Here is a 22,857-nt window from a genome sequence, read left to right as displayed (position 1 = left end):
CATATTCATTACTGTAATAAATCCTATTTATTTGAAATGCATAATTCTCAGCTTTATGTATTTAGTATTAATAAAACATAATTACTCTAAATCAAAAATAATGACAGTATTTATGTAAAATACATAAAGTATATTGTTTGAATTGCATAGTAATTATGTTACTATAGTAACAATTATGTTACTATAGTAATTATATCTAATTGTTTTGTTTATATTTATATATTGTATTTATATTATATATTTATATAATATTTAATATTTTATTAATACTAAATACATAAAGCTGAGGATTATGCATTTCAAATAAATAGCATATATTACAGTAATGAATATGCATCATGTAAGGTTTATTTGGTAGGTTTGTATTAAAATTATCTAAAAAGTAAATGGGAATTTGTCATGTAATAAAATTACATAAATTTTAAAGGTTAGGGTTAAATATTTCTGTGAGTGTGTATCCCTGGTGGATAGTACCAAACTGGGAGGTGGCTACAAACACAGTCAGTAATAATTATTAGTAGCTGTTAGCTGTTATGTTGAGGCAAAGTATTGACAAATCATAACCAGTATAAAGCTAAACAGTTACCATAAATGATCTAATGCAGTGGTTTTCAAACTGTGAGGTGCGCCCCCTGCGGGTGCCAGAATTCTTCAGGGGAGCGCGAGGGATGGGTATCATGAACCGGTTCTTTTTGAGGATCATTAAGAAATGAGTTGATCCACCGACATCAACAGCCTTTTTGCTTAATGAGTCCCTTATCGGTCCTTCAGAGCGGCCGTTGTTTTTGAGGATGTTTTATTGGGAAATGATAATTTCTTTACATTGATTACAGACACTGCAACGGGTCTGCAACCGCTTCTGTAACGGCTCCGCTTTGAAGATTTAACCAACAAAACAGTGCTCCAACCCGCTGCTTCGTTGGTTCTTTGCTTCACTGCTTTTCAGAAGCAGCAAGTTCGTTTCTTAACCTCTCTCAAAGCCATTTAAAATGTCAATCGTGAGTCACTTTTGTGTGGATTAAAGTCACTAACGGGGACTCTTGTCTTGTTACAGGTAAGAAACGAGAATTGTCCTCCATTCCATTCACACAGCTCCAAACACTGCGCCACTCTCTGCCGAGTCAAGTTAGAGTCCGATCAGAATAAATAACTTCAAAGCGAATCACAGTTTAAATCAAATGACACCTCTTTCCAAACGCTCTAACACAGACAACAGACTAAAATATTTTCCTCCCAAAATGAGACACCCTGCATTCTTTATGAATTACATTGATGTTGACTTGCAGTGCAGCCGGCTGCAGGAATTCAGCTCAGAGGTATGGAGTTAAATTTGTGCCATTAATGTCTGAAAGGAAATGCTTTTGAGCAAAACTACACATTTTGTTTGTTTCTATTTATGTCCAGAGATCAAGTATTCACTGACCATTTTCATATTTATTTACTTTAAGACTCAAAATGTTACTGACATAGAAAACCTGTAAAGCCTACTTTTAGTCCACAGAAAATTCACAGGAGGTATTGATAAGGGAATAGATAAGGAATCGAATCGATAAGCGGAATCAATAACAGCATCGATAGATAAAATCTTATCTTATCAATCATCCCTTATTACTTATGTTAAAATGTGTTAGTGATACAAAAGACGTTTAAAACACACACAGAGATGTTTAAATATTTAAAATATGACAAAAGATAAAAATAGAAAAAGTTCTTGAAAACACATGTTTGAAAAGGGTGTAAAATAAATGTATGAAAGAATAGAAAGTTCCTTAAAACCATTTAAAATGTTTACAAAGGCTGTAAAATGTGTACATGTATAGACAGTTCCTTAAAAACGCACAAATACTTTTTAAAATGTGAAGATGTGTAAAAGAATAAAAAGAAACACACAAAGATATTGAAACTGTGTGTATGTGTCATGGGGATGCAGCTATTCATTTGTTCTCTGGGGGGGGGGGATGCTCACTCTCCCATACTTTGAAATCTCCTGCTCTCACGCATTGTGACACGTGCACTGTACGTCTTTCAGTCTCATCTCTGTCTTAAATGTTAAAAAGTCAGACTTCTCTGCAGTCATAACATTTATTAAACATGATGTGAATTTAACAGTATTGGTCCCGTGTATTTTAAACATGTATCAAAGAGTACAGAACAGGACATCATATCGTTCTTCAACAGTCAGGTTTTCTTGACCTTTTAATAATGAGCACTATGTTGCTGGGGCACTTTTTGTTCCACATGCATCCCATCCATGCTGATTTGTTTTAAAGATCATGGTAAACATATTCCACAGAACGCTGGAGTTGAAAGCATATAATAAAGACAAAATGCAAACTGCAGGCTTTAAACTGATCCAAAGTGCTCTGCTCCAAATAAGCACATAAATGCAATATCCAGAAATGGTTACTTTAACTATGACAGCAAATCTGTCATCAAACAATGAACTAAAAAAAGAAGTCACATAACAAAATGCCAATAATATCTGTCATGTCTGTAAACTCTGGGATTACACTGTATCTTGTCAAATACAACACACAATAGCAAGAACATCAGTTAAAATTTAAGACTGCCAAAAGTCATTTATGGACTAGATTAAAAAAATTGCAGGTGAAGGTGAATTTTTCTTGCAAAAATTTAACAAGATAAACTTCACTGTGATCGAATTTTCCGTCATAGCTCCTATGTTGAAATAAACTGCACAGGTGTTCCTGTTATTGTTTCTACCCACTGCAGATTGAATCAATATTTTTGGTTGAGTGCACATACACAAATACATGTGCACGTAGATTGAAATGTGTGTTTGTGACTGACAGCGGGTCCACAACCTGACCAGGGTGTGAAGGGAATCCTGATCACAAGGTTTTCTCTCTCTCTCTCCCTCTCTGGCCATCCAAATGGAGGTCAGCACCCAGCAGGCCTTGGCAGCACAAAGTGAAAGCCCATTACTGCCAGCAGCCGTCTCTCTCTCTCTCCCTCAAACACACACACTGTGTACTGCTCTGACAACCAACATCTCTATTTACGCGTGCAAACCCGGTGGAAAAAAGCTGGAGGATAGACTTCAGTCACAAAATGTGCAGCAGGTTTACAGCCATCATACTGAAAAAGTGTTAAAATACCACAAAAAAGCACTTGGGTTGGGCAGAAAACTGGTGTCACAGTCATCACCAGTGTGATAGATACAAATAGAAATTCTTTTCATCATTGTAACAAGTACAACAAAAGATAAGGTGCAAGCCTTTCAGTGCAAATATAAACCCGAGTAAACCACATGCAGACTTGAAAGGTCTGGGGAAGAAAAGAAAAATAAACATAAAATTTAACCGAATGAAAAGTGGTATGTCCAGAGCACAAATTTAAAAAAAAGAAAAAAAATATAAGAATGCAGTAGCAAAAAAGAGACTGCATAAAAAAGAGAAAGGTATGTACAAAACTGTGGATATTTCAGTGGCAGTGGATATTTTACATAAACAAACATTGCACTCATTTCAAAGTGTGGCATCTAACATGGCTATTTGGTTCCAGTGGCATTCATAGCCCCAACAGCAGCTGGGTAGAAACTGTTTTTCCATCTATTTGTACTTGCTTTAATGGCCCTGTACCATCTGCCTGATGTGCACCACAATATGGACTGCACAATACCATTACCACAGTTACAAATCAGGCTACTGAGAACCACTGCTAGAGAGGAAATACTTTTTTACTGACCAAAATGAAAGAAAAAAAAAAACACATGAAATAACAAAAACAAAAATTGTCAATTGTCTATTAATTTGGAAATCAATCATTTCAGTGGCCATGACTGAATCAATCAATTGGTGGCCATGATCACCACAGGACTGAGAAACATTTGTTTCTTGCTCTGCTAAGCTCCACAAGATGACAAAACACACATTCAGTGCTTTTGTTATACATCCAACTCACTATAAAGTCACTGTCACATACAGATGTAACTGAACAGTCATAGAGATTCTGTTAAACTGTGATTCTGTTGTGTGAGCCAGCGGACATTTGAGCTTCAGGCTCATTTAAGGCTGAGCAGTCACTCCTTGCAGTGCATCCACAAAGTATTCATAGGGGTTCACTGTTTCCACATTTTGTTATGTTACAGCCTTATTCCAAAATAATTACCAAGGGGTAATTTTGGATCCTACATTGTCTTTTGACGTCCACATTAGAAATATTACGAGGACTGCTTTCTTCCACCTGCAAAATTTAGCGAAGATTTGTCCCATCCTGTCTATGGCTGATGCTGAGACCCTGATTTATGCGTTTGTCTCTTCCAGTTTTTCCTGACCACTGTTGCTCTGGGGGTTAGTAAGGTTAGACAATAATTGCATAAAGCGCCAACCTTGTCGTGATTTGGTGCTATATAAATGAAAATAAACTGAAATTCAATTTTTCCCCTCAAAGTTCTACTAACAACACCCTATAATGACATGATTTTTATTTTATTTTTGCAAATTTATAAAAAATACAAAACTAAGAAATCAAACGTACATAAGTATTCACACCCTTTGCTCAATACTGTTGATGCACCTTTGGCAGCAATTACAGACTCAAGTCTTCTTGAATATGATGCCACAAGCTTGGTGGACCTATCTTTGGGCAGTTTTGTCCATTCCTCTTCACAGCATCTCTCAAGCTCCATCAGATTGAATGGGAGTGTCGGTGCACAGCAATTTTCATCTCCAGAGATGTTCAATCTGATTCAGGTCTGGGCTCTGGCTGGGCCACTCAAGGACATTCACAGAGTTGTCCTGAAGCCACTCCTTTGATATCTTGGCTGTGTGCTTAGGGTCACTGTCCTGGTGAAAGATGAACTGTTGCCCCAGTCTGAGGTCAAGAGCACTCTGGAGCAGGTTTTCATCCAGGATGTCTCTGTGTATTGCTGCATTCATCTTTCTCTCAATCCTGACTAGTGTCCCAGTTCGTGCCACTGAAAAACATCCCCACAGCATGATGCTGCCGCTACCATGGTTCACTGTAGGGATGGTGCTTAGTTTCCTCCAAACATGATGCCCGGCATTCATGCCAAAGAGTTCAATCTTTGTCTCATCAGACCAGAGAATTTTGTTTCTCATGGTCTGAGAGTCCTTCAGGTGCCTTTTGGCAAACTCCAGGTGGGCTGCCATGTGCCTTTTATTAAGGAGTGGCTTCTGTCTGGCCACTCTACTATACACACCTGATTGGTGGATTGCTGCAGAGATGATTGTTCTGCTGGAAGGTTCTCCTCGCTCCACAGAGGAATACTGGAGCTCTAAGGGAGTGACCATCAGGATCCCTGACAAAGGCCCTTCTCGACCAATTGCTTAGTTTAGATGAGCGGCAAGCTCAAGGAAGAGTCCTGGTGGATCTGAAGTACTTCCATTTACCAATGATGGAGGCCACTGTACACAGTCGGACCTTCAAAGGAGCAAAAATAATTCTGTACCCTTCCCCAGATTTTTACCTCAAGACAATCCTGTCTCCTTTGACTTCATCCTTGGTTTGTGCTCTGACATAATATATAGAAGTATATAATATAATAGAAGATATACCTTACTGAATTTTCATGTACTGTTGACTGTGGGACCTTATATGTAGACAGGTGTGTGTCTTTCCAAATCATGTCCAATCAACCTAATTTACCCCAGATGAACTCCAATTAAGTTGTAGAAACATCTCAAGGATGATTCAGTGGAAACAGGATGTACCCAAGCTCAATTTTCAGCTTCATGGCAAAGGCTGTGAATACTTACGTACAAGTGCTTTCTAAGTTTTTTATTTATATTAATAATTTTGTAAAAATCTCAAAAATCAAATCAAATCAATTTTATTTATATAGCGCCAAATCACAACAAACAGTTGCCCCAAGGCGCTTTATATTGTAAGGCAAAGCCATACAATAATTACGGAAAACCCCCAACGGTCAAAACGACCCCCTGTAAGCAAGCACATGGCGACAGTGGGAAGGAAAAACTCCCTTTTAACAGGAAGAAACATCCAGCAGAACCAGGCTCAGGGAGGGGCAGTCTTCTGCTGGGACTGGTTGGGGCTGAGGGAGAGAACCAGGAAAAAGACATGCTGTGGAGGGGAGCAGAGATCAATCACTAATGATTAAATGCAGAGTGGTGCATACAGAGCAAAAAGAGAAAGAAACACTCAGTGCATCATGGGAACCCCCCAGCAGTCTAAGTCTATAGCAGCATAACTAAGGGATGGTTCAGGGTCACCTGATCCAGCCCTAACTATAAGCTTTAGCAAAAAGGAAAGTTTTAAGCCTAATCTTAAAAGTAGAGAGGGTGTCTGTCTCCCTGATCCGAATTGGGAGCTGGTTCCAGAGGAGAGGAGCCTGAAAGCTGAAGGCTCTGCCTTCCATTCTACTCTTACAAACCCTAGGAACTACAAGTAAGCCTGCAGTCTGAGAGCGAAGCGCTCTATTGGGGTGATATGGTAATATGATGTCCCTAAGATAAGATGGGACCTGATTATTCAAAACCTTATAAGTAAGAAGAAGAATTTTAAATTCTGTTCTAGAATTAACAGGAAGCCAATGAAGAGAAGCCAATATGGGTGAAATATGCTCTCTCCTTCTAGTCCCTGTCAGTACTCTAGCTGCAGCATTTTGAATTAACTGAAGGCTTTTCAGGGAACTTTTAGGACAACCTGATAATAATGAATTACAGTAGTCCAGCCTAGAGGAAATAAATGCATGAATTAGTTTTTCAGCATCACTCTGAGACAAGACCTTTCTAATTTTAGAGATATTGCGCAAATGCAAAAAAACAGTCCTACATATTTGTTTAATATGCGCATTGAATGACATATCCTGATCAAAAATGACTCCAAGATTTCTCACAGTATTACTAGAGGTCAGGGTAATGCCATCCAGAGTAAGGATCTGGATAGACACCATGTTTCTAAGATTTGTGGGGCCAAGTACAATAACTTCAGTTTTATCTGAGTTTAAAAGCAGGAAATTAGAGGTCATCCATGTCTTTATGTCTGTAAGACAATCCTGCAGTTTAGCTAATTGGTGTGTGTCCTCTGGCTTCATGGATAGATAAAGCTGGGTATCATCTGCGTAACAATGAAAATTTAAGCAATGCTGTCTAATAATACTGCCTAAGGGAAGCATGTATAAAGTGAATAAAATTGGTCCTAGCACAGAACCTTGTGGAACTCCATAATTAACCTTAGTCTGTGAAGAAGATTCCCCATTTACATGAACAAATTGTAATCTATTAGATAAATATGATTCAAACCACCGCAGCGCAGTGCCTTTAATACCTATGGCATGCTCTAATCTCTGTAATAAAATTTTATGGTCAACAGTATCAAAAGCAACACTGAGGTCTAACAGAACAAGCACACAGATGAGTCCACTGTCTGAGGCCATAAGAAGATCATTTGTAACCTTCACTAATGCTGTTTCTGTACTATGGTGAATTCTAAACCCTGACTGAAACTCTTCAAATAGACCATTCCTCTGCAGATGATCAGTTAGCTGTTTTACAGCTACCCTTTCAAGAATTTTTGAGAGAAAAGGAAGGTTGGAGATTGGCCTATAATTAGCTAAGATAGCTGGGTCAAGTGATGGCTTTTTAAGTAATGGTTTAATTACTGCCACCTTAAAAGCCTGTGGTACATAGCCAACTAATAAAGATAGACTGGTCATATTTAAGATCGAAGCATTAATTAATGGTAGGGCTTCCTTGAGCAGCCTGGTAGGAATGGGGTCTAATAGACATGTTGATGGTTTGGAGGAAGTAACTAATGAAAATAACTCAGAACAATCGGAGAGAAAGAGTCTAACCAAATACGGGCACCACTGAAAGAAGCCAAAGAGAACGATATGTCTTTGGGATGGTTATGAGTAATTTTTTCTCTAATAGTTAAAATTTTATTAGCAAAGAAAGTCATGAAGTCATTACTAGTTAAAGTTAAAGGAATACTCGGCTCAATAGAGCTCTGACTCTTTGTCAGCCTGGCTACAGTGCTGAAAAGAAACCTGGGGTTGTTCTTATTTTGTTCAATTAGTGATGAATAGTAGGATGTCCTAGCTTTACGGAGGGCTTTTTTTATAGAGCAACTGTTGTGTGGGCCACCAGAAGAGGAGGTACTGCTGGCCCACCACCAGAGGGCGCCCTGTCTGGAGTGCGGGCTCCAGGCACCAGAGGGCGCAGCCGCCTCACAGGAGCAGCCAGGGTGACAGCTGTCACGCATCACCTGCAACAGCTGTTACCAATCACCTGATCAGCAGGGGTACATCAGCAGGACGACGTCTCCACCTCTTTGCCGAGATATCGCTCTACCTGGAAGGTAACGTTCTCAGCTGACTGTGTGATCTTTCGACAGTAACCTTTTGTGACTTTTGTGCATTGTATAGCAGACTCTTTTTCCAACGAGAGGTGGAGGTAGTTTTCCTGCCATGTGGATTGCTGGGTGCAAACGCGCCCACATTTAATTGTTTTTTTGTTCCTCGCCAGCAGTACCAGGTCCGACACGCGGAGGCAGTGGCCACCTGGGAGTTCGGGACTTGGCGGCTCCAGTATTCCCGGGGTCTGGTGGCGGAGGAAATCGTGTGGTTCCGGTTCTACTTTGGACAGACGTCTTCTATCTTCGAGCCTGCCCACACGACACCTTTTGTGATTTGGCTTTTTGTCTATTGTTGTAATCTGTTGTGTTTGTTGTGCCCATTCACAACAGTAAAGTGTTGTTATCTGACTTCCTCCATTGTCCGTTCATTTGCGCCCCCTGTTGTGGGTCCGTGTACCTACACTTTCCCAACAGGATATCTCGGCCAACGTCATGGACCCCGAGGGGCGTCAACCGGCCGTTGAACGGCCAATGGAAGAGCAGGGCGCACAGGCGTCTGCAGGAGGAATGATCGGTGAGTTGCAGCGAATCCTCACCGCTTTTACGACTCGGCTGGATCTGATGACCGAGCAGAACGTCCTCCTTAACCGCAGGGTGGAGGCTCTCGCCGCGCAGGTGGAAGCGCGCCCTCAGGGCGCTGCTGCGGCTCCCCCTCCTGTCGATCCTGTGCGCAATAGTGACGTTCCACAGGTCGTTCAACGACCCCTCCCACCTTCCCTTGAAGCATACATAAGCCCTCCAGAACCGTACGGGGGTTGTGTGGAGACATGCGCAGACTTTCTTATGCAGTGTTCGCTCGTCTTCGCACAACGTCCCGTCATGTACGCGACTGATGCTAGTAAGATAGCTTATGTGATTAATCTGCTTCGCGGCGAGGCACGCGCTTGGGCTACAGCGCTCTGGGAGCAAAATTCACGGCTCCTTCTGACATATGATGGGTTTGTGAGGGAGTTCAGAACAGTGTTCGATCACCCAAATAGAGGAGAGACCGCTTCAGCCGTGCTGCTGTCAATGAGACAGGGGCGCCGGAGCGCAGTTGCTTATGCAGTCGACTTCCGCATCGCGGCTGCGAGGTCCGGCTGGAATAGCACTGCCCTCCGCGCCGCCTTCGTAAACGGACTATCGTTGGTCCTGAAGGAGCACCTGGTGGCCAAGGACGAACCGCGGGATTTAGACGGGCTTATTGATCTCGTTATACGATTAGACAATCGGTTAGAAGAACGCCGTCGGGAACGAGACGAAGGGCGTGGCCGGGCACGCGCCGTCCCTCTCCCTTCTGGTTCCGACCGAGTTCCGCCCTCCCCACGCTCCACAGCCTCTAAGCTCCGTGTGGTGACAGCTCCCCCTGCTGACGAAGCTATGGACACGAGCAGGGCCACATTTAGGGCACCAGATAGACAGAGGAGGCTGGCCCGCGGAGCGTGCTTTGTTTGTGGCTCAATAGAGCATCAAGTGAGGGACTGCCCCGAGCGGTTAAACACCAACGCCCGCCCCTAGACACTGGGTTAGGGGTGGGCCAAAACATTCACGTGGGACATACCCATATTGCCACACGACTCCCAGTGACAATCCTTTATGAGGATTTAACCCTGAAGGCCTCAGCACTGGTGGACACGAGCTCTGAAGGGAATCTGTTAGACAGCAGATGGGCCAGGGAGATAGGGCTCCCTCTGGTGGCGCTTACCTCACCTGTGCAGGTGCGGGCACTAGATGGCTCCCTACTCCCTCTAATCACACATAAGACACCACCAGTAACTCTGGTGGTGTCAGGAAATCACCGGGAGGAGATCGAGTTTTTTGTGACTCCTGCCACCTCCCGTGTGATTCTAGGGTTCCCCTGGATGTTAAAACACAATCCCCGGATCGATTGGCCGTCCGGGGTAGTGGTTCAGTGGAGCGAGACCTGCCATCGGGCATGTTTAGGTTCCTCGGTTCCTCCCGGTTCCCAGGCTAAGGAGGAGGTCAGAGTCCCGCCCAATCTAGGGACGGTGCCGGTGGAGTACCATGACCTTGTGGATGTGTTCAGTAAGGATCTGGCGCTCACCCTTCCCCCCCACCGTCCGTACGATTGTGCCATTGATTTGGTTCCAGGCGTTGAGTTCCCGTCCAGCAGGCTGTACAACCTCTCACGACCTGAGCGCGAATCAATGGAGACCTACATCCGGGACTCTTTAGCCGCCGGGTTGATCCGGTATTCCACCTCCCCGATGGGTGCAGGTTTCTTTTTTTGTGGGTAAAAAAGACGGCGGACTTCGTCCATGCATTGATTATAGGGGGCTGAACGAAATCACGGTTCGTAATCGATACCCGTTGCCCCTGTTGGATTCAGTGTTCACGCCCCTGCATGGAGCCCAAATATTCACTAAGCTAGATCTTAGAAATGAATATCACCTGGTTCGTATCCGGAAGGGAGACGAGTGGAAGACGGCATTTAACACCCCCTTAGGTCACTTTGAGTACCTGGTCATGCCGTTCGGCCTCACAAACGCCCCCGCGATGTTCCAAGCATTAGTTAATGATGTCTTGCGGGATTTCCTGCACCGATTCGTCTTCGTATATCTAGACGATATACTCATCTTTTCTCCGGATCCTGAGACTCATGTCCGGCATGTACGTCAGGTCCTGCAGCGGTTGTTGGAGAACCGGCTGTTTGTGAAGGGCGAGAAGTGTGAGTTTCACCGCACATCTTTGTCCTTCCTGGGGTTTATTATCTCCCCCAACTCCGTCGCTCCTGATCCGGCCAAGGTTGCGGCGGTGAGAGACTGGCCCCAACCCACTAGCCGTAGGAAGCTGCAACAGTTCCTCCGCTTTGCAAATTTCTACAGGAGGTTCATTAAGGGCTACAGTCAGGTAGTTAGCCCCCTGACAGCCCTGACCTCACCAAAAGTCCCCTTCACCTGATCAGATCGTTGCGATGCCGCGTTCAAGGAGTTGAAACGGCGCTTCTCGTCTGCACCCGTTCTGGTGCAGCCCGATCCTAGTCGCCAGTTAGTGGTTGAAGTGGATGCCTCGGACTCAGGGATAGGAGCTGTGCTTTCCCAGAGCGGAGAGGCCGATAAGGTCCTTCACCCGTGTGCCTATTTCTCCCGCAGGTTGACCCCGGCCGAACGGAACTATGATGTCGGCAATCGAGAACTCCTTGCGGTGAAAGAGGCTCTTGAAGAGTGGAGACATCTGTTGGAGGGAACGTCCGTGCCATTCACGGTTTTCACTGACCACCGGAACCTGGAGTATATCAGGACCGCCAAGCGGCTGAACCCCAGGCAAGCCCGCTGGTCACTGTTCTTCGGCCGTTTTGACTTCCGGATCACCTACCGTCCCGGGACCAAAAACCAGAGATCGGATACCTTGTCCCGGGTACATGAAGATGAAGTCAAAGCGGAGTTGTCGGATCCACCGGAACCCATCATCCCGGAGTCCACTATCGTGGCCACCCTCACCTGGGACGTAGAGAGAACCGTCCGGGAGGCCCTGGGACGAAGCCCGGACCCCGGAACTGGGCCGAAGAACAAACTATACGTCCCACCAGAGGCTAGGGCTGCAGTCCTGGACTTCTGTCACGGCTCCAAGCTCTCCTGTCATCCAGGGGTGCGAAGAACCGTGGCAGTTGTCCGGCAGCGCTTCTGGTGGGCATCCCTAGAGGCCGACGTCCGGGATTATATCCAGGCCTGCACCACCTGCGCCAGGGGCAAGGCTGACCATCGCAGGGCATCAGGACTACTCCAGCCGCTGCCTGTGCCTCATCGCCCCTGGTCCCACATCGGCCTGGATTTTGTCACGGGCCTCCCGCCGTCCCAGGGTAACACCACCATCCTCACGATAGTGGACCGATTCTCCAAGGCGGCCCACTTCGTGGCCCTCCCGAAGCTCCCAACAGCCCAGGAGACAGCGGACCTCCTGGTACACCACGTCGTCCAGCTGCATGGGATTCCAACAGACATCGGCTCCGATCGTGGTCCCCAGTTCTCCTCGCAAGTCTGGAGGAGCTTCTGCCGGGAACTGGGGGCCACGGTGAGTCTCTCGTCCGGGTACCACCCTCAGACCAACGGGCAAGCAGAACGGGTAAACCAGGAGGTGGAACAGGCCTTGCGCTGCGTGACTGCCGTGCACCCGGCGGCCTGGAGTACCCATTTGGCCTGGATCGAGTATGCCCATAACAGCCAGGTGTCTTCAGCCACCGGACTCTCCCCTTTTGAGGTGTGTCTGGGGTATCAGCCCCCGTTGTTTCCGGTGGTTGAGGGAGAGGTCGGTGTGCCCTCGGTCCAGGCCCACCTACGGAAGTGCCGTCGGGTGTGGCGTGCCGCCCGTTCTGCTTTGCTAAAGGCCCGGACGAGGGCAAAAGCCCATGCAGACCATCGGCGGACCCCGGCCCATGCGTATCGGCCAGGGCAGGAGGTGTGGTTATCCACAAAGGACATACCCCTCAAAGTGGACTCCCCCAAGCTACAGGACCGTTAAATCGGCCCCTTCAAGATCCTTAAGGTCATCAGTCCAGCCGCAGTGAGGCTTCAGCTTCCGGCCTCACTGCGGATCCATCCTGTGTTTCATGTGTCCCGAGTTAAACCGCATCACACCTCACCCCTCTGTACTCTGGGTCCGGTGCCGCCTCCTGCCCGGATCATCGATGGCGAGCCGGCTTGGACTGTACGCCGGCTCTTGGATGTCCGTAGGATGGGCCGGGGCTTCCAGTATTTGGTGGACTGGGAAGGGTACGGTCCCGAAGAACGCTCCTGGGTGAAGAGGAGCTTCATCCTGGACCCGGCCCTCCTGGCCGATTTCTACCGCCGCCACCCGGACAAGCCTGGTCGGGCGCCAGGAGGCGCCCGTTGAGGGGGGGGGTCCTGTTGTGTGGGCCGCCAGAAGAGGAGGTACTGCTGGCCCACCACCAGAGGGCGCCCTGTCTGGAGTGTGGGCTCCAGGCACCAGAGGGCGCAGCCGCCTCACAGGAGCACCCAGGGTGACAGCTGTCACGCATCACCTACAACAGCTGTTACCAATCAGCAGGGGTACATCAGCAGGACGACGTCTCCACCTCTTTGCCGAGATATCGTTCTACCTGGAAGGTAATATTCTCAGCTGACTGCTTGACAGTAACCTTTTGTGATTTTTGTGAGTGATAGCAGACTTTTTCTCCAACGAGAGGTGGAGGTAGCTTCCCTGCCGTGCAGGTTGCTGGGTGCAAACGCGCCCACGTTTAATTGTTTTTTTGTTCCTCGCCAGCAGTACCAGGTCCGACACGTGGAGGCAGTGGCCACCTGGGAGTTCGGGACTTGGCGGCTCCAGTATTCCCAGGGTCTGGTGGCGGAGGAAATCGTGTGGTTCCGGTTCTACTTTGGACAGACGTCTTCTATCTTCGAGCCTGCCCACACGACACCTTTTGTGATTTGGCTTTTTGTCTATTGTTGTAATCTGTTGTGTTTGTTGTGCCCATTCACAACAGTAAAGTGTTGTTATCTGACTTTCTCCATTGTCCGTTCATTTGCGCCCCCTGTTGTGGGTCCGTGTACCTACACTTTCCCAACAGCAACAGACTCTTTTTCCAGGCTAAGTGTAGATCTTCTAAATTAGTGAGACGCCATTTCCTCTCCAACTTACGGGTTATCTGCTTTAAGCTGCAAGTTTGTGAGTTATACCACGGAGTCAGGCACTTCTTATTTAAGGCTCTCTTTTTCAGAGGAGCTACAGCATCCAAAGTTGTCCTCAATGAGGATATAAAACTATTGACGAGATAATCTATCTCACTCACAGAGTTTAGGTAGCTACTCTGCCCTGTGTTGGTATATGGCATTGGAGAACATAAAGAAGGAATCATATCCTTAAACCTAGTTACAGCGCTTTCTGAAAGACTTCTACTGTAATGAAACTTATTCCCCACTGCTGGGTAGTCCATCAGAGTAAATGTAAATGTTATTAAGAAATGATCAGACAGAAGGGGGTTTTCAGGGAATACTGTTAAGTCTTCAATTTCCATACCATAAGTCAGAACAAGATCTAAGGTATGATTAAAGTGGTGGGTGGACTCATTTACATTTTGAGCAAAGCCAATCGAGTCTAACAATAGATTAAATGCAGTGTTGAGGCTGTCATTCTCAGCATCTGTGTGGATGTTAAAATCGCCCACTATAATTATCTTATCTGAGCTAAGCATTAAGTCAGACAAAAGGTCCGAAAATTCACAGAGAAACTCACAGTAACGACCAGGTGGACGATAGATAACAAATAAAAATGTTTTTTGGGACTTCCAACTTGGATGGACAAGACTAAGAGTCAAGCTCTCAAATGAATTAAAGCTCTGTCTGGGTTTTTGATTAATTAATAAGCTGGAGTGGAAGATTGCTGCTAATCCTCCGCCTCGGCCCGTGCTACGAGCGTTCTGGCGGTTAGTGTGACTCGGGGGTGTTGCCTCATTTAAACTAACATATTCATCCTGCTGTAACCAGGTTTCTGTAAGGCAGAATAAATCAATATGTTGATCAATTATTATATTATTTACTAACAGGGACTCAGAAGAGAGAGATCTAATATTTAATAGACCACATTTAACTGTTTTAGTCTGTGGTGCAGTTGAAGGTGCTATATTATTTTTTCTTTTTGAATTTTTATGCTTAAATTGATTTTTGCTGGGTATTGGTGGTCTGGGAGCAGGCACCGTCTCTACAGGGATGGGGTAATGAGGGGGTGGCAGGGGAAGAGAAGCTGCAGAGACATGTGTAAGACTACAACTCTGCTTCCTGGTCCCAACCCTGGATAGTCACGGTTTGGAGGATTTAAGAAAATTGGCCAGATTTCTAGAAATGCGAGCTGCTCCATCCAAAGTGGGATGGATGCCGTCTCTCCTAACAAGACCAGGTTTTCCCCAGAAGTTTTGCCAATTATCTATGAAGCCCACCTCAAAAAACAAACCTTTTTCACATTGTCATTAGGGGTTAGGTACTGTGTGTAGAATTTTGAGGGGGAAAAAATGAATTTCATCCATTTTGGAATAAGGCTGCAACATAACAAAATGTGAAAAAAGTGAAGCGCTGAGCCTGTGAATACTTTCCAGATGCATTGTAATACAGTCACTGTACAAAAAGTGAAAAATACTGTTAATTTTAAGTCATATCGCACACCCCTGAAAAGGCAGAGAGATTATATTTATCAATGTAATTATATTTTGTAAAAATATCTCACACAATTTAGTACCAGGTTGGTTTTACTGCTCCAGAGTAACTGTCTAGAGATAAACCTGAGAGATGTTGAACTCATTTACTTCTTCTTCTCTTAATAATAGATTAGAATACACAAAGTCAGACTGCATGGGAGCTGGTCAGAATTTGAATGTACAGCACAGCAAACAACTCGGGTGCCAAACAGTGGTGGGTCGCGCAATTTACACACTGGCCTTCAGAGCTACCCTCCCACAATGAAACTCAGTGTGTCATGATACAGGCCAATTTATGTCATCTTCAGTATTCGTGTACCCATCCCCTGACTTTTCATTTCAGCTCCACTGCAGTGGTGTACAAAAGCAAAATTACAAAAACTGGGTTGCCTCAAAGTAACAGAAAAAAGGATTTCTGCATTCATTCATTCATTCGCTTCATCTGCTTATTCCAATTAACTGTCACGGGGGACTGGAGCCTATCCCAGCAGTCACAGGATAAAAGGCAAAGTACACCCTGGACAGGACCCCAGTCTATGGCAGGGACATGTATACACAAACTCATTTTCATGCACATGCACACAGACATACACACACCTACGATCAATTTAAAATGTCCAGTTCACCTAACCTGCATGCCTATGGAAGTGGGAGAAAGCCTGAACACCCAGAGAGAAGCCATGCAAACATGGAAAGAACATGCTAAGTCCACACAGAAAGGTCCAGATGGGAAGCAATCCCACGACCTTCTTGCTGTGAGGCAACAGTGCTAACCACTAAGCCACTGTGCCACCAATGATTTCTGCACCACCCTTTAAAATATATTTGCATGTCTCTCAGAAGGAAAAGATATGAATATTGATCATTTCAAATGTGCCTCTTGGCACTGTTTTGCTGTAAGTCAAGAAAGGAGGTATAGATGATGTCATGAGTATACACTCATGGTCAATCGTTTGATGTCAAATTACCCAAAGCTCAAAGAAACTCTACAAAAGCAGTCTCTAAAGAATATGGAGAAACACAAATGTCATCATATTGGGGGAAAAAACATGCAACAGAAAAGTTAAGAAAAGTTAAACAGAAAGTTAAGAGGACTGAGATGAAGACACAAGACTAACCAAGACTGACCACTGACTAACCAGAGAGGGAGGTTACCCTAATGAAGGCTCTTGGTGCGTCATTCATTCATTCATTCATTCATTTTCTGCAGCAGATCTGGGTTATGGCAGCAGTAGACCTCACTTCCCTACCCTTCTTGGGGGATCTCAAGGCATTCCAAAGCCACCTGGGAAATACACTGAAGAAAAATATGAATGTTTTTGCTCCCATTTTTCACAAGCTGAACTCAAAGATCGAAAACACTGTCTACATACACTAAAGACCTGTTTCTCTCAAATATTGTTGACAAAACTGTCTAAATCTGTGTTAGTGCGCACTTCTGTGCTGAGATAATCCATCCCACCTCACAGGTGTGGTATATCAGGATGCTGATTAGACAGCATGATTATTGCACAGGTGTGCCTTAGGCTGGCCACCTTCTGGATCAACTCCATCTTACCTCCCACTCATGAACAAGACCCTGAGATACTTGAATTCCTTTATGGACTCTTGGTGCTCATCTCTGTCTTATCTGTCCTGTGGTTTGAAGCAGAAAACAGTCTGTGACTCCCCCTAGGTGGGATACAAGTCCTTCACAGTCCTCCCCAGCAACAGGTGGTACCCAGTTATAGCTGTGTGGTTCCGCATGATGCAGAGGGAGTGTAGCCTCAAGTAATCAGACCTGAATTTGATCCCCATAGTTCAACTCTGATTCCACTGATCCACTTGCTCAACTGTGGAAAATCACAAACACTTTATTCCAGAGGTCTTTTCTGTATCACTTATTATTTGAACATTTCTTAACTACAGTAAATGCCTCACCCTGTCATTTATGTGTGATACCAATAAAATGTTAATTCAGTAGAAACAAATTCACCCCAACATGCTTCATCATCTTCACTTCCACCAATTGACAGAGATGATTAAAAGATGATTATAGTCTGTGAAAAATTAAATGGATTTTAGTGAATTTTTCCAAGTCCACCTCAAAATGTTGCCTTTTATGTCATTCTCTGACAAACTGAAGATAGCGCATAAAGAAATTTAATTTAAAGTTTGAAAGAGCTTTTGAAATTTTCTATGAACATATGGCTGGCTGCATTTTAACTGCTTTTAGGGATGTAACAATTCACTCAACTCACCATTCACTTCTCTTTCCCTTTTGTCCGCTGCTGTGTTTTTACATGAGAATACCTGCCTTTGTTTTCAGTTAATAATACTACACTGCCCTTATCCAGTATTATGGCTGCTTGCTTACTTATTTGACTGTATATCACACATTTATTTCCACTCCGGTTTAATGTGCCACACTGTGTTTTTTGTTTGATCATTCATTTGCAAAACTGGCTTATTTCAATTAAGGTTCTGGGTTTGCACCCTGGACAGGCCACCAGTCTATCACAGGGCCACGTATGGACAGACACACACATAGACACTGTTATGGATAACTACAGTCAATTAAGAGTCACCAGATCTCCTGTCTTTGGAGGTGGGAGGAAGCTGGAGCACCTGGATGGAACCCATGCCAACTCTGAGAACCTGAAAACTTCACAAAGGAAGGACCAGATGGGAATCGCTCCCAGAACAGGACCTTCTCGCTGTGAGGCATCGTTGCTAACCACTAAGCCATCATGTTGCCACTTCCAGTATGCATATATATATATATATATATATATATATATCACTGAGATAAGTCTGGTGTTCACTGGGGGGGAAACCATACAAGATGTGAAGAGCTTCAGGCTGATGTGGAACAATCTGGAGTGGTGGTTTCACACTAAAGAGGCCAAACACTGGCTCCATTCTTGAAAGAATCACACAAAAAGGCTAATGTTTGCAAGAGCTTTCATAGGTTAGCCACGGCCTTTGCGGGACAATCTCTGGAGAGATGAAATCAAAGCAGACATTTTGAGGAATACAGTATTCTATTGCACATGTGCATCTGTTTCTACAATAAATCCTGTTCATTTTGTCCATTCAGCCTCCGGTACTTGGGGTCAACAATTCACTTTGGGTTTCCAGGCCCGAATCCAGACCGGTTTGGACCGATGCAGTTGCATCGGTCAGATTTTTTTACGCATCATTCGTCATCGGGAAAAAAAAAATCTCGAATAATCCTGAATAGTGCCGAATGTGTCCCTGCGGTGAACACAGCTTTTGATTTGATCCCACAATGCACCACGCAGGTACACAGGAAAATTCGGACCGGAATTATTAACTTCAAAATGAAATGCCGCTTTAAATAAAATGACACCTCTTACAAACGTTGTAATACAGACAAGAAACTACAATCGACTAAAATGTTTTTTTCCTCCCAAAATGAGACGTGCTGTATTTCTTTACAAATTCCTGACGTACAGCATGGCTGCAAGAGCTCAACTCAGATATATGGAAAACAAATGCCTTTGACAAAAACTACAGATTTGTTTATTCCTATTTATGTCCAGAGATCAAGGATCCACCATGTAGTTTATTATGTCCAAAGTTTAAGGATCCAGTGACCAATTTCATATTTATTTACTTTAAAACTCAATAAAATGTTGTTCAATTTCAAATTAATCGGCTTATAAAGCGCCAAATCACAACAAAATCCGTCTCAAGGTGCCTCACATAGAACAGTTCAACATAAAAAAATTAAAATAAATAAATAAAGATTAAACAATTCAAATACATAGTTAAAAACAGAAGTAAAAGAATAAAACAAATAAAAAAATAAAAACTATTCTTAAGAGAATAAAAATAGGCTTTAAGTCTTGACTTAAAAATGTCCACGGACTCCGACTGTCTCACGGTCGCAGGAAGACCATTCCACAGAGGGGGTGCACGATAAGAAAAAGCCAAATAAAAGAATGAAGATTATTGAATAACAAGACACGTAAGATTTTTATTTTATCATTGGGCAAAAATGCATCAGTCATATTTTCTCTATGGATCCAGCCCTGGTTCGACCATGACATAAAAAGGAGTGTTTTAAACATGACAGCAATGAGTCCTGACCTAAATCCCAGTGAAAACTTGCAGAGAGAGCTGAAAGCTGATATTAGAAAAAGTACTCTTGCAAAATTAGAGGAACGTGAATGAAAGAGCAATGAAGAGATACTACAGCAGACTGTTGCAAGAACTTTCCTTGATAACGAGAAGAAACTTGTGCAGGTCGTCATTGTTGCCAAAGGTTGTGCAACAAAATATTTGTGAAGCGTTACAATAACTATGTCCAGGACACATTTTGTTAACAATATTTCCAAGTAAGGAAAGATTTCTGCTGCTTCTTTTTGTTCAGCACCCTCATTTATCAAACTGTCCTTAGAGAATTTGATTAAAATGTCCTATGTATTTAAATACATAAAAATGCTATTGTTCAAACAGGCAGACGCCATTTATATGCACATCAGTAAGTGTCAGCTGTTGAAAAATCCCACATGTTCATGTCCATTTGCATTCAGTTAACCATATGTGGTAACAAAACAGCAGTTTGCTGCTTGTGTTCCTCACCGAGAACTAAGAAAAACAAGTTTTGTGAAACGTGTGTGGTTACAGCTGTGACAAGATCACAAAAAATGAGTGGCAACACTAGGTGGCGATGACGAGTAGTTTTATCTACCATTCACTCATGGTGTCATGTTTCTTTTTAATTTAGCCATCACCGTCACTTATGGAGATCATTTTTAACAAACATTAAAATGCTTTAACATATTTGCCATGAGAAGTAGCACAAAACTTTCCAATTAACAGAATAAGTACAACCCCTAGCAAAAATTATGGAATCACCGGCCTCGGAGGATGTTCATTCAGTTGTTTAATTTTGTAGAAAAAAAGCAGATCACAGACATGACACAAAACTAAAGTCATTTCAAATGGCAACTTTCTGGCTTTAAGAAACACTATAAGAAATCAAGAAAAAAAGATTGTGGCAGTCAGTAACGGTTACTTTTTTAGACCAAGCAGAGGAAAAAAATATGGAATCACTCAATACTGAGGAAAAAATTATGGAATCACCCTGTAAATTTTCATCCCCCAAATTAACACCTGCATCAAATCAGATCTGCTCATTGACATTGACCCTATGCCATGACATTGACCCTATGTGTCTTTTTGCAAAGAATGTTTTTGCAGTTTTTGCTCTATGGCAAGATGCATTATCATCTTGAAAAATGATTTCATCATCCCCAAACATCCTTTCAATTGTCCAAAATATCAACATAAACTTGTGCATTTATTGATGATGTAATGACAGCCATCTCCCCAGTGCCTTTACCTGACATGCAGCCCCATATCATCAATGACTGTGGAAATTTACATGTTCTCTTCAGGCAGTCATCTTTATAAATCTCATTGGAAAGGCACCAAACAAAAGTTCCAGCATCATCACCTTGCCCAATGCAGATTCGAGATTCATCACTGAATATGACTTTCATCCAGTCATCCACAGTCCACAATTGCTTTTCCTTAGCCCATTGTAACCTTGTTTTTTTCTGTTTAGGTGTTAATGATGCCTTTCGTTTAGCTTTTCTGTATGTAAATCCCACTTCCTTTAGGCGGTTTCTTACAGTTCGGTCACAGACGTTGACTCCAGTTTCCTCCCATTCGTTCCTCATTTGTTTTGTTGTACATTTTTCGATTTTTGAGACATATTGCTTTAAGTTTTCTGTCTTGACGCTTTGATGTCTTCCTTGGTCTACCAGTATGTTTGCCTTTAACAACCTTCCCATGTTGTTTGTATTTGGTCCAGAGTTTAGACACAGCTGACTGTGAACAACCAACATCTTTTGCAACATTGCGTGATGATTTACTCTCTTTTAAGAGTTTGATAATCCTCTCCTTTGTTTCAATTGACATCTCTCGTGTTGGAGCCATGATTCATGTCAGTCCACTTGGTGCAACAGCTCTCCAAGGTGTGTTCACTCCTTTTTAGATGCAGACTAACGAGCAGATCTGATATGATGCAGGTGTTAGTTTTGGGGATGAAAATTTACAGGGTGATTCCATAATTTTTTCCTCAGAATTGAGTGATTCCATATTTTTTCCTCTGCTTGGTCTAAAAAAGTAACCGTTACTGACTGCCACAATCTTTTTTTCTTGATTTCTTATAGTGTTTCTTAAAGCCAGAAAGTTGCCATTTGAAATGACTTTAGTTTTGTGTCATGTCTGTGATCTGCTTTTTTTTCTACAAAATTAAACAACTGAATGAACATCCTCCGAGGCCGGTGATTCCATAATTTTTGCCAGGGGTTGTAGATAATTATTTACAGTTGTCCTAGAATCCTTTGCACTCCTGTGATGTCACCATTCTGCTGTCTTTATTAAGATAAAATGTCTTCTATACAAATGTGAGCAGCAAAAATAACATTTACCTTGTCACTGTTTGAATGACTGAGGCAGTGGGTCATCCTTCTGGGTCTGGTCTCCTTGAGGTTTCTTCCTTGTTATCACCAGAGCGAGTTTTTTTTTTTTTCCTTACCACTGTTGCCTGTGTGCAGGCTCAGGGGTGGTTGGTAAGGTTAGACCTTACTCATGTGAAGCATCTTAAGCCAGCTTTGTTGTGATTTGGTGCTACAGTAAAACTCGCCTAAACTGTCATCATATAAACCAGGATAAAAGCAAAAGTCCCAATGCTTTTGTATGGTTTTGTAATAAACACCGTATATAACAGAATCAGTATAATGGATTTTTGCTCATATCAGACAAAATGTTTTGTCCGATCGTAATGCATTTCCATTAAAAACTCCTCGCACGTACCAGACAGAGCAGTGTGGATGTGCCCAGTAACAGAGGTATGAATTTAAGTTCAGCACTGACAATCACCAATTCGAGGAAAGCGGGAACCGTGGCAGGCCTTTATTCAAGTCCAGTGATTATTAACAAAAGGCTGTTTGCTGCCTTCACTGTATTATGGTGTTAAGTTTCACACATATCCCTGGGTGTGACAAACCAAAGGCAACCACTTTAAGCCCCTTTCACATCGGGGGTGCTCTCGGTTGCTCCCAGTTGCGCCGTGCGTCATTATGACGACGCCACGTGGAAGCAACTCAGTGCCGAGATGATGCAGCTCGGTGCCACAACAGCGCGAGGGGCACAAAGGAAGAAGCAAGTCGGGCGCCGAAAAAATTAAACCTGTTTAATTTTTTTGGCGTCCTGTGCTCGATGCAGAAAGGAAGTGGTTCTAGCGCAAGTCGGGGCAAAGAGGCGTAACTTGGGGCAAAGAGGCGTTACGCGGCGTGACTTGAAGCCAATTTATGATTCCTGCTGTGTTCCAT

General features: G+C 43.7%; 1 protein-coding gene across 1 annotated transcript in view; it reads right to left on the bottom strand.

The window, feature by feature from the left end:
• The window catches only part of ascc3 (activating signal cointegrator 1 complex subunit 3), a 626,361-nt gene that overhangs the window by 193,984 nt on the left and 409,520 nt on the right, over positions 1-22,857 (bottom strand).

Source organism: Thalassophryne amazonica, chromosome 7, assembly GCF_902500255.1.
Source record: "Thalassophryne amazonica chromosome 7, fThaAma1.1, whole genome shotgun sequence".
NCBI classification, from domain to species: domain Eukaryota; kingdom Metazoa; phylum Chordata; class Actinopteri; order Batrachoidiformes; family Batrachoididae; genus Thalassophryne; species Thalassophryne amazonica.
The sequence above is the reverse complement of the archived record's forward strand: the minus strand, read 5'-3'. Positions and strand labels throughout refer to the sequence as shown.